This window comes from Syngnathoides biaculeatus, chromosome 14 (genome assembly GCF_019802595.1).
Source record: "Syngnathoides biaculeatus isolate LvHL_M chromosome 14, ASM1980259v1, whole genome shotgun sequence".
NCBI lineage: Eukaryota > Metazoa > Chordata > Actinopteri > Syngnathiformes > Syngnathidae > Syngnathoides > Syngnathoides biaculeatus.
This window is the reverse complement of record NC_084653.1, coordinates 4,805,260-4,814,621: the sequence shown is the minus strand read 5'-3', so window position 1 is coordinate 4,814,621 and position 9,362 is coordinate 4,805,260. Positions and strand designations below refer to the sequence as shown.

Sequence of the window (9,362 nt, the reverse complement as noted above, 5' to 3'; positions counted from 1 at the left end):
AAGTTATTAGGGTTAAATTATTAAATTAAAGGAACATTTACTTCAGGTTGTTTGTTTCACATTGACCATATCACAGTTTCAAATGAAGGATCTTTGTGCTTCCTGATGAAAATAATGGAATTGTCCAATGCCTTATGAAAGGCAATGTGTAGACAAGCATTTTACCGTGAAAAAGAATCCTGGAATGTTTCAGAGAGCAAATGAATTCACTCATTTAAAGACATTACAGTTTCTGCCAGGCAAATGCATCATGTTTATGTCGTCTCTAGATTCACAACAACGTTTCAATACAGGTTCCTATAAAAACTTGCAGTGACTCATAAAGCTGCATTTTGGCCACCGCTAACCTGTTTCATAAGGAGAAACATTCACAGCGAACTCAGAAAATATGAAGAAGTTGAAATGTTATGCTACTTTGGATGGTCCAAGTGGATGGAGTCCTCAGTGGATGGAGAATGGCCACCATGTACACCTTGGGCTGAAATAATGGAGAAAAAAGATGAATAGGCCCATTTAGGTCATCTGATTTTGTTAACATGACCTCTGCAAAATATGTGGTGTGTTAACTGACCATTTACAGCCAGAAAACACCTCGAAAGATTTAGCTGTTAAAATTATACATCTTGGGGAAAAAAAATTAAAGGCATGACTAGCCTCACCTGATCTCGAACCTTGTGAAAACCCGTAGAACATCTTAAAAAGAATGACTTATGAGGATGCAATATCTATGTAAAATGATTATTCCATCCTCAATGGAGACAAAGGCAAAAACTATCCATGGACTTAAAAAGTTTGAAGGATGAAAAAGTTGTTGTGGCAATTTCAAAGATGGGCTCCAACTGTACATTAAACGGGGAGATTGCAAGTACATATACATCCATCCATCCATCCATCCATCCATTTTCTCAACTGCTCATCCTCACAAGGGTCACAGGAGTGTTGGAGCCTATCCCAGCTGTCATCAGGCAGAACATCCCTGAACTGGTTGCCAGCCAATCACAGGGCACATGGAGACAGACAACAGTCACATTCAAAATCCCACCTATGGGACATTTAGAGTGTTTCATTTTAACTATTGGGATTAAGAATTTAGAACACTATTTTCAGTAATTTCACAAAATGAAAATTTGATTAGGGTTAGGTGTAATTTCTTTATTTGACAGTTTAAAACCCGATTATCATAGTGGGTGGTATCCATTCATCCGTTTGGGATCCATTTTCTTAGCCGGTTATCCTCACGAGGGTCATGGAGGTGCTGGAGCCGATCCCAGTGTCATCAAAAGGAGCCAGGGTAGACCTTAAACTGGTTGCCAGCCAATCGCAGGGCATATGAAGACAGATATGCTCACAATCACACCTAGGGGCAAGTTGGAGTGTCCAATGAATGCATGTTTTTGGGATGTGGGAGAAAACCGCAGTACCCGAAGAAAACCCACACACTCACAGTGAGAACATGGCAATTCCATACGAACGTCCATCCATCCATCATCCATCCATCCATCCATCCATCATCCATCCATCCATCCATCCATCCATTTTCTTAGCGGGAGTCGTGGAGCCCATCACATTTTCATTTTAAAAATCCATTCATTCACTTCTGGTATCCAGGACTTCATCCATCTTTTCTGGGGAGTTCACAAAGTGTTTACGGAACAAAATCTCTTCACTATGTCTTGGGTCATCCACGGGGTCTCTTCCTGGTGGGACATGCACAGAACACCTCACTGGGGAAGTGTTCAGCAGGCATTCTGACAAAATAAAGCAAAGCAAAGCAAATTTTTTTTATATAGCGCATTTTATACACGAGAACCCAATGTTCTTCACATGATTAAAGGCATTTGAAAACACAGAGATAAAACATTTAAAATGGGATGAAAACAATAGAATGACAAACAAAATATTTTAAAAAATGACACTTAAAACCACATAGAGTGCAAGTAATATAAAAAAGTACATATAGTCTAAAAAGCATGAGAAAAAAGAAGATTTTTCAACCTGGATTTAAATACATTCATACTTGGGGCTGACCTCACCTCTGTTGGCAACTTATTCCATTTGTGTGCAGTATAATAACTAAGTGCTGCTTCACCATGTTTGCTTTGGACTCCACTGTTTGACCTGACTCAGTCGATCTCAGAACTCTACTGGGTTTGTATTCCATAAGCATTTCTTTCATGTATTCAGGACCTAAATCATTTTGTGATTTATAGACCAGTAGCATAACTTTAAAATCTATCCTAAAGCTGATTGGAAGCCAGTGCAAGGACTTTAGGATTGGAGTTATATGCTCTGACCACTTTGTTTTGGTCAGAACGTGAGCTGCAGCTGTTTAATACTCTTTTTTGGGGGAGTGCAGTAAGAAGACCATTACAGTAGTCAAGTCTACTTGAGATGAAAGCATGGATGAGCTTTTCCTGGTCTGCTTGACACAAACAAGAGTTCACTCTGGATATGTTCTTCAGATGGTAGAAGGCAGTTTTTGTGATTGATTTGATATGATTATTTAAAGTCAAGTCGGAATCAATCAGAACACCAAGGTTTCGGACTAGGTCTTTGGTTTTTAGAGATAGAGAGTCCAGGTGTTGCCTAACAGAAATTCTCTTTTCTTTATTGCCAAAAACAATTGTCTCAGTTTTGGTGTGATTTAGTTGAAGAAAAAAAGCTCATACAGTTGTTTATCTGATTTAGACAGTGGCACAATACCTCAATTGAAGTGTAGTCATCTGGAGACACTGCTAAATGTAACTGTGTGTCATCTGCATAGCTATGGTAGTCAAAATAAAAGCTTTGAAGAATTTGACCCGAGAGTAGGATATACAGGCTGAACAGCAGAGGTCAAAGAACTGACCCTTGAGGGACCCCATAGGTCATTGCCATTCACTGAGACTGAGCACCTCCAATGGTCACAAAGTAGCTCCTTTACTCCAAGTAGGACCTAAACTCTTTAAAGACCATTCCATTTAGTCCTACCCACGTTTCCAACCTGTTTAGCAGTATATTGTAATATATCATATCAAAAGCCGCGCTGAGATCCAACAAGACCAAAATTGACACCTTTCCTGAGTCAGTATTCAACCTTATATCACAAATTCAGACAAGTTAATAGAGTTTTCTCTGGGTGGCCTCAGATGTGAGATCATTGTATCTTTTTGCTGATTTGTGCTGACATTTGACCTGATGGATTGTATTTTTTTTTACTAAAATATCAGGCAAACTCATTGCATTGGTCAACTGTTACAAGTTCTGCATCTATCTGATTCGGGGGGTTGTAAGCTTGTCAACCACAGCAAATAGAGCACGAGTATTGTTGAGATTCTTACTGATTATTTCAGAAAAGTGTTGCTGTCTAGCTCTAACTAACTCTTGGTTAAAATTACAAAGACACTGTCTGTAGAGGTCATTGTCAATTTGGAGAAAACATTTCCGCCTTCCTACACTCCGATTTAGATCTCTTGACCACCATTGTGCTCCTCGACGGTGTTTTAGGTCACCTCATGATGGTCTTTGTTTTAACAGGAGCAACAGCATTCATGGGATTTGTGATTTTTGAGGTGAAATTGTCCAAAAGTTCATCAACTGTCTCAGCATTCACAGTCAGTAGCACAGCCACAATCTCCATAAACTTAGTGGCAGTACTCTCATTTATGTACCTTTTCCTAACAGAGATAACGGAGATCTGAACTTTTGGAAGAATCTGTAATTCCAAAAATACACAAAAATGGTCAGAAATACCCATATCCCTAATGTCAATCAATAGAATTTCAACATCCTTAGAAATGACCAGGTCTAAGATGTGACCTTGAGTGTGAGTTGGACTCTTAATAGTAATAATTCTCAAATATGTCTAGTATTGCAGAACTTTTTTTGGATGCTTTTTCCATTTTATTGTCAACATGAATGTTAAAGTCCCCTGTTATGACGAAATAGTTGTACTCTGTACAAATAACTGACAGCAGTTTTTAAAAATCCTCCATAAATTTCACATTGTATCTTGGAGGTCTATAAATTATTAAAATGATAACCTTTGGGTCACCCTTGACTAAAAAACATAGATATTCAAAAGAGCTAAAATCATCTAGTATAATTTCCTTACATTGAAATAATGATTTGAAAATAGCAATACCACCACTTTTTTTCCCTGTTTGACACTTGTTCATAAAATTAAAATCTGCTGTTGTTGCCTCATTTAAAATGGTATTACAGCTACTTTCAGTTAACCATGTTTCATTTAATAATAAAAAATCCAGACCATAGGTTGTAATTATGTCATTGATCAACATTAGTTTGTTACCCAGTGACCTGATATTAAAAAGAGCTAGCCTCGCAGAGATGGCTGGAGAGAATGGTTCGATAGACTCACATTTTATCCTCACTAAGTTGGAAGTTCTACTTTTTTGGTGCCAAATCTTTTTGACCAACTTTCTGTCCCTTGTAATTACAAGGATGAAAAATCTGTGATGTCCATAGGGGTCTGAGTTATTCTGGAAAAGACCCGTTAAATATCAGTCAGATTTACAGATAGTCTTCATGGGTGCAGGAGGGGCCTTTTGCTTTTTAGTGGACGGTGGTTTCAGGCGAGGGGGGATGGGAGGAAGATCTTGGCGTGGTCTGGGTTGGACTCCATCGTTGACAATAGTCTTCATACTATCCATCAAACCCAACAATCGACCTTGGCACCTCGTCTGACTCCTCTCTACATGGAAGACCAGCAGCTCAACTTTCAATGCCTCTTAATGCCCGAGTTTCTCACTCTATCCCAAAGGGAGAGCGCCGACACCATACGGCGGAAACTCATTTCACTAGTGTGGATTGTGATCTTATTTATTTGGTCATGACCCACAGCTCATGGCATTAGGTGAGGGTAGGAACTTAAATAGACTAAATCGTTCAGGTCAGCTCCTTCTTCTGTACACTGACACCGCACCAATCCACCTATCCTTCTCCCAGTCCATTCTTCCTTCAATCATGAAGATGACCCCAAAATACTTTGACTCCTCCTGGCTGCGAATCGCTCCTGTGAGAGTTAAAATTTGCAGCTTGATGAGGCCAACAGAACTAAATTAACTGCAAAAAAATGAGTAAATACGACTGTCAGACCAAACTGGACCCCATCAACACCTTAGCCATTCCTACAAATATTGTCAATCATGGTTATGAACAAAATCAGTGACAAAGGGCAGCCTTCAGGAAATGAATCAGACTTACTACTTCTTCTGCCGACGAAGCAGTTTAGCTTCTCTTCCTTGTCTTCAACCCACAGTAGCTGAATTTCTACCAACACCCAGCAGGTTAACGGTGCCGGGGGCGAACATTGTACCGATCCGGTATGGGATTCTATAGATGAACGCTTATATTTGTTTGGCAAAATTTTAAGCCGGATCTTCCCGACACAACCCTCTGCATTTATCCGAGCTTGGTACCGGCCTACAGATTGCACTGGCTTGTGCTCCCATAGTGTTGCAAAGGTTTGATCTTTGGGAATGTTTATATAAGAAAAATGTGACAACATGTTAATGCCTGTCTGAGAAAAGTGTGTGTGGGGGGGGGAGGGGGGTAGAGGGTGGTTAGGGGTTTAACAGCCTTAAATCAAATATGAGATGAAAAAAAACATGCACTACTGTAAATGAAATAAAAAATCCTGCAAATGAAAAAACAAGAAATGAAAAATAAAATCAACTTCTATTACACAGATTTCACTTCATGCGGGTATTTTTTGGAACTTAACTACCCATTAAATGAGTGAACAGTGACGACCAGAGACAAATTCCTTGTGTGTTGTTTACATACTTGGCCGCTAAATCTGATTCTTATTCAGTTTGTGAAATAAGTGAGTTTTTCTGAAAATAATAGAGAATAGTGTCTGGTAGAAATCCAGAAGTCGGTGAAAAGTGTGACAAGAAGGCAAATTGTCATTGCTCCGACCTTGCGAGAATTCCGACTGACAGGGAATGTAATACTTCATTATTGTGCATTGGTGAAAGAGAAGGCTTCACTAAAATTCTAACGCGTGTCCAAAATATTCATTTTTCCTCTTATTATTATTCTGCAGCTGCTGTTAAGCCCTTAGATCACTCAGTGGATTTAAACTCAATCATGCCCCCACTTCGAGAGGGCCACAGACACTGTGATGCATTTGTGTGAGTTAGAATTTCTAGCGCTGATAATGATGCAGTGTGAAATTAAAGCACATTTCCAGTTCGTTGGAGTGGCCGTAGTTTTACGTTACCAACGAAGCAAAGCCGGGCTTATTTTTTTTTAAATAAACTGGGGTTCATGGAGTGAAAATCTCTTTGGGTAAAAGCGCAACACTCCTTGCAGAACAAAGTGTTGCCTATAGGGGGCATCAATTCAGTTCATTATTGGAAAGATTAACACTGCTGGTCCAAGTGACCAATTCCTATTCAATGCCTAAATATCTACATGTTCAAGAAAGGCTGGAAGTTCATGAAAAGGTGGAATACTTCCAGCTCAAACCATTAGTTGTACACTTTTCATAAGATATTTTAATTGTCATATTGTGGCAGCATAGAAGGATGCAAGTACTTGGATCAAACACATCTTTATTTTTTGACTGCCAAAGAACACTGCTCAACAAAACATGATTGCACCAAACCAAACATGAGTGCCAAAACAGTTTTCAGACACCCCCACATGGCTGCCCGAGTGCCATCATCTTTGTGTCCACAACACAAAGTATTGCGGTTTCCCTGCACACATACAGAATCTGTCAAGGCCGACTGGAGTTCTGACACAAAAAGGGATCTTCTGTCTCTCTGAGGTGATGTTCAAGAGCAAGCCAAAACCTGAAACCCATATCGATAGGAACGCGTGCGTCACGTCCACAGAGATTGTGGAGGATAACCAAACTGCTTCTGGCCACCTTATGGTATGGGTCACCATAGTAAGCAGATGCGTAAGACCCTACCAGGCCCACATTCACATAGTCAAACTTCCTATCTGGAACTCTAAAAGGTTTAAGGATGGTTTTGGTCTGCCAGTGGACTTTGGTGCACGGACACTCCACGCCCGTAGCCGCCCACCCTCTAACTTCCTTGCGTAGTCCAGCGCAGAAAAACCTGGTGCCAACTAGCTTGACCAAGTAATTACTTCTGCCATAGTGACTGCAACATTTTGTTAACAGATCACTATAATAGATGTTTGTGTGTTTTGTGGATGGATAATTTGAAAAAAATTACAATGGAGAACGACCCATATGCTGTCTGGTAAATTTGTGTACAAAGCGCTCCAATATTTCATACAGTATATGGCCATGTTAAGTCGTGCCAAATTTGCACTTTGCAATCATACCTTGAGAGAATGTGATCATTAAGCACATTTATGCAAATGAAGGTGGTGGAAAGAAGGCGCAAGGGGATGTGCAGCAGCATAATCAGGCATGTAAGGTCACCAGAAATGATGGAACAGCAATTCTGCCTCTTTCCCCCCTCCATGGGATGATAGCGTGCCACCTGGCTCATCTATCACCACTGGAAGTGCAGAGAGGCTGAGAGCTGCCAATAAACAAACATACAAAAAAAATATATGTAATAAAAATAGAGCAAAGTCCTCCAGAGACAGAAAGAGACAGAGAGAGAGAGAGGAGAGAGAGGAGAGAGAGAGAGAGAGAGAGAGAGAGAGAGAGAGAGAGAGAGGAGAGAGAGAGAGAGAGAGAGAGGAGAGAGGAGAGAGGAGAGAGAGGGAGAGATGCTCGTTTTCCTCATCACATGTCAGCTGTAAACACTGTGCTCATTTATCATAATGGACTGAGATGATTTTGCGTTGCCATGGATACCAACATCCTCATTTGTAGGCCAATTCTAATTTTAAAGATGAGTTTGTGGCCATTTGCCGATAATGTTCTTACTTGTCACAAAACAGAATTCTACTGACAGCCACTGACCAATCTTAGGAAGATAAAGTTGTATTTTTTTTTAACCAAAACCAACATTTTTAATTGGGGAAGAACTACCTTTTTTTTTTAAATCTCAAATGTTATGAGAATAAGGCTCGATCATCAAAGTAAGAGCATATGGTGTTACAAAAATAGTGAATGTGAGTGGAGGAAAACGTTTTGTGCTTGTGAATCTTACAGTATGTGAATTTCAAAGCTTCTCAAAAATGGATTGAGAAAATCAAATGCAACTGTTTTGTTCCACGTGTTTAATTTGACCTTAGTCGTAACATCAGAATTTTTCTCTTGAAAAATCTTAGTTGCTCTTTCGTCTCATAACATTAAAAAAAGTTGCAGCATTGTTTTTCCAAGATTCTGTACACATTCATTGAGAAACTTAATGAAAACGTAATTGCCATTTTTATCCATCCATTTTCCAAGGCACATATCCTCACAAGGATCGTGGGACTGCTGGAGCCTTCCTAGCTAACATCGGGCAAAAGGTTGACTACACCCTGAACTGGTCGCCAGTCAGTCGCAGGGCAAATATCAATACCATCACTGATAGGAATATTGAACCCATGTTGCCTGCACCAAAATTATACATTTATTTATTATGAATACATTTAACATTGAACATTTTTCTTGAAAGAGACACAACTTCATTCTCAAAAACTCTCATATTGCAACATTTGAACTCTTCTTGGTCCAGAATGTCATTTGGTTCCTTCGTTTTCAATAACCTCCTCTTTTCTGAATGCTGTTAAGTTATCTTGCTAAGCTTCATTAAACAGCAAAACACTCGAAGGAAAGAACAAAACACAGGACAGATGGCGCCAAGTAATTTGTTGTACGTAGTCTCACAAAGTGGCACCAGAACTTCAAGCAGTCTCGTGCCTTTATGATATGCACAAATGCTTAGAAACCTTTTGAGCATTTTTAGACAACAAAAATTGCTCTACTTTGTAGAACGGCATCATGAACATTATCTCCTTCTGTAATTGATTTTGGGTTTATGAATCCCCCTTCACTAAATACACCATTGTTACTGTTTCATTTGTACAAATTATTTTCTATTAGCTTATTATTGGATAGCATGGCCAAGAAGAGTGATCGGACAGAACTTACAGTCTTTTCTGGAATTGATGAAGATGAGATGAGAGTACTTTTCGTGTTTTTAATGTTGATTTATAAACATTCAGCTCCTCAGTATTTTACTTCTAGGTTTGAACACAACGGGTTTATAATAAAAGAATTGTTCACCTTAAAAAGTATGGAGCGACCTAAATTGAAGATTGTTATTAGCTAACTAATTTGTTGTCTGACAGTTTTTAGTTGGGCTAACAATATATCGTTTAAGCAATGTCATCATAATGTATGTTTGCGCAATAGTGTCATATCGCGGGGTCCGGCACAATATGAGTGCACTGATATGTAATCAGCAGCATGTTGGAGCAGCTGGTTAGAGCAT

The 9,362-nt window shown here is 39.4% G+C and overlaps 1 long non-coding RNA gene across 1 annotated transcript in view; it reads right to left on the bottom strand.

Moving 5' to 3' along the window:
• Positions 1-1,515: 1,515 nt before the first annotated feature.
• The window catches only part of LOC133512338 (uncharacterized), a 31,827-nt gene continuing 23,980 nt past the window's right edge, over positions 1,516-9,362 (bottom strand). Inside the window, exons 2-3 of the long non-coding RNA XR_009798169.1 lie at positions 7,309-7,511; positions 1,516-1,748 (exon numbers count right to left, since the gene is read on the bottom strand). This is a non-coding gene — a long non-coding RNA (uncharacterized LOC133512338). The remainder of the gene's footprint in view (positions 1,749-7,308; positions 7,512-9,362) is intronic.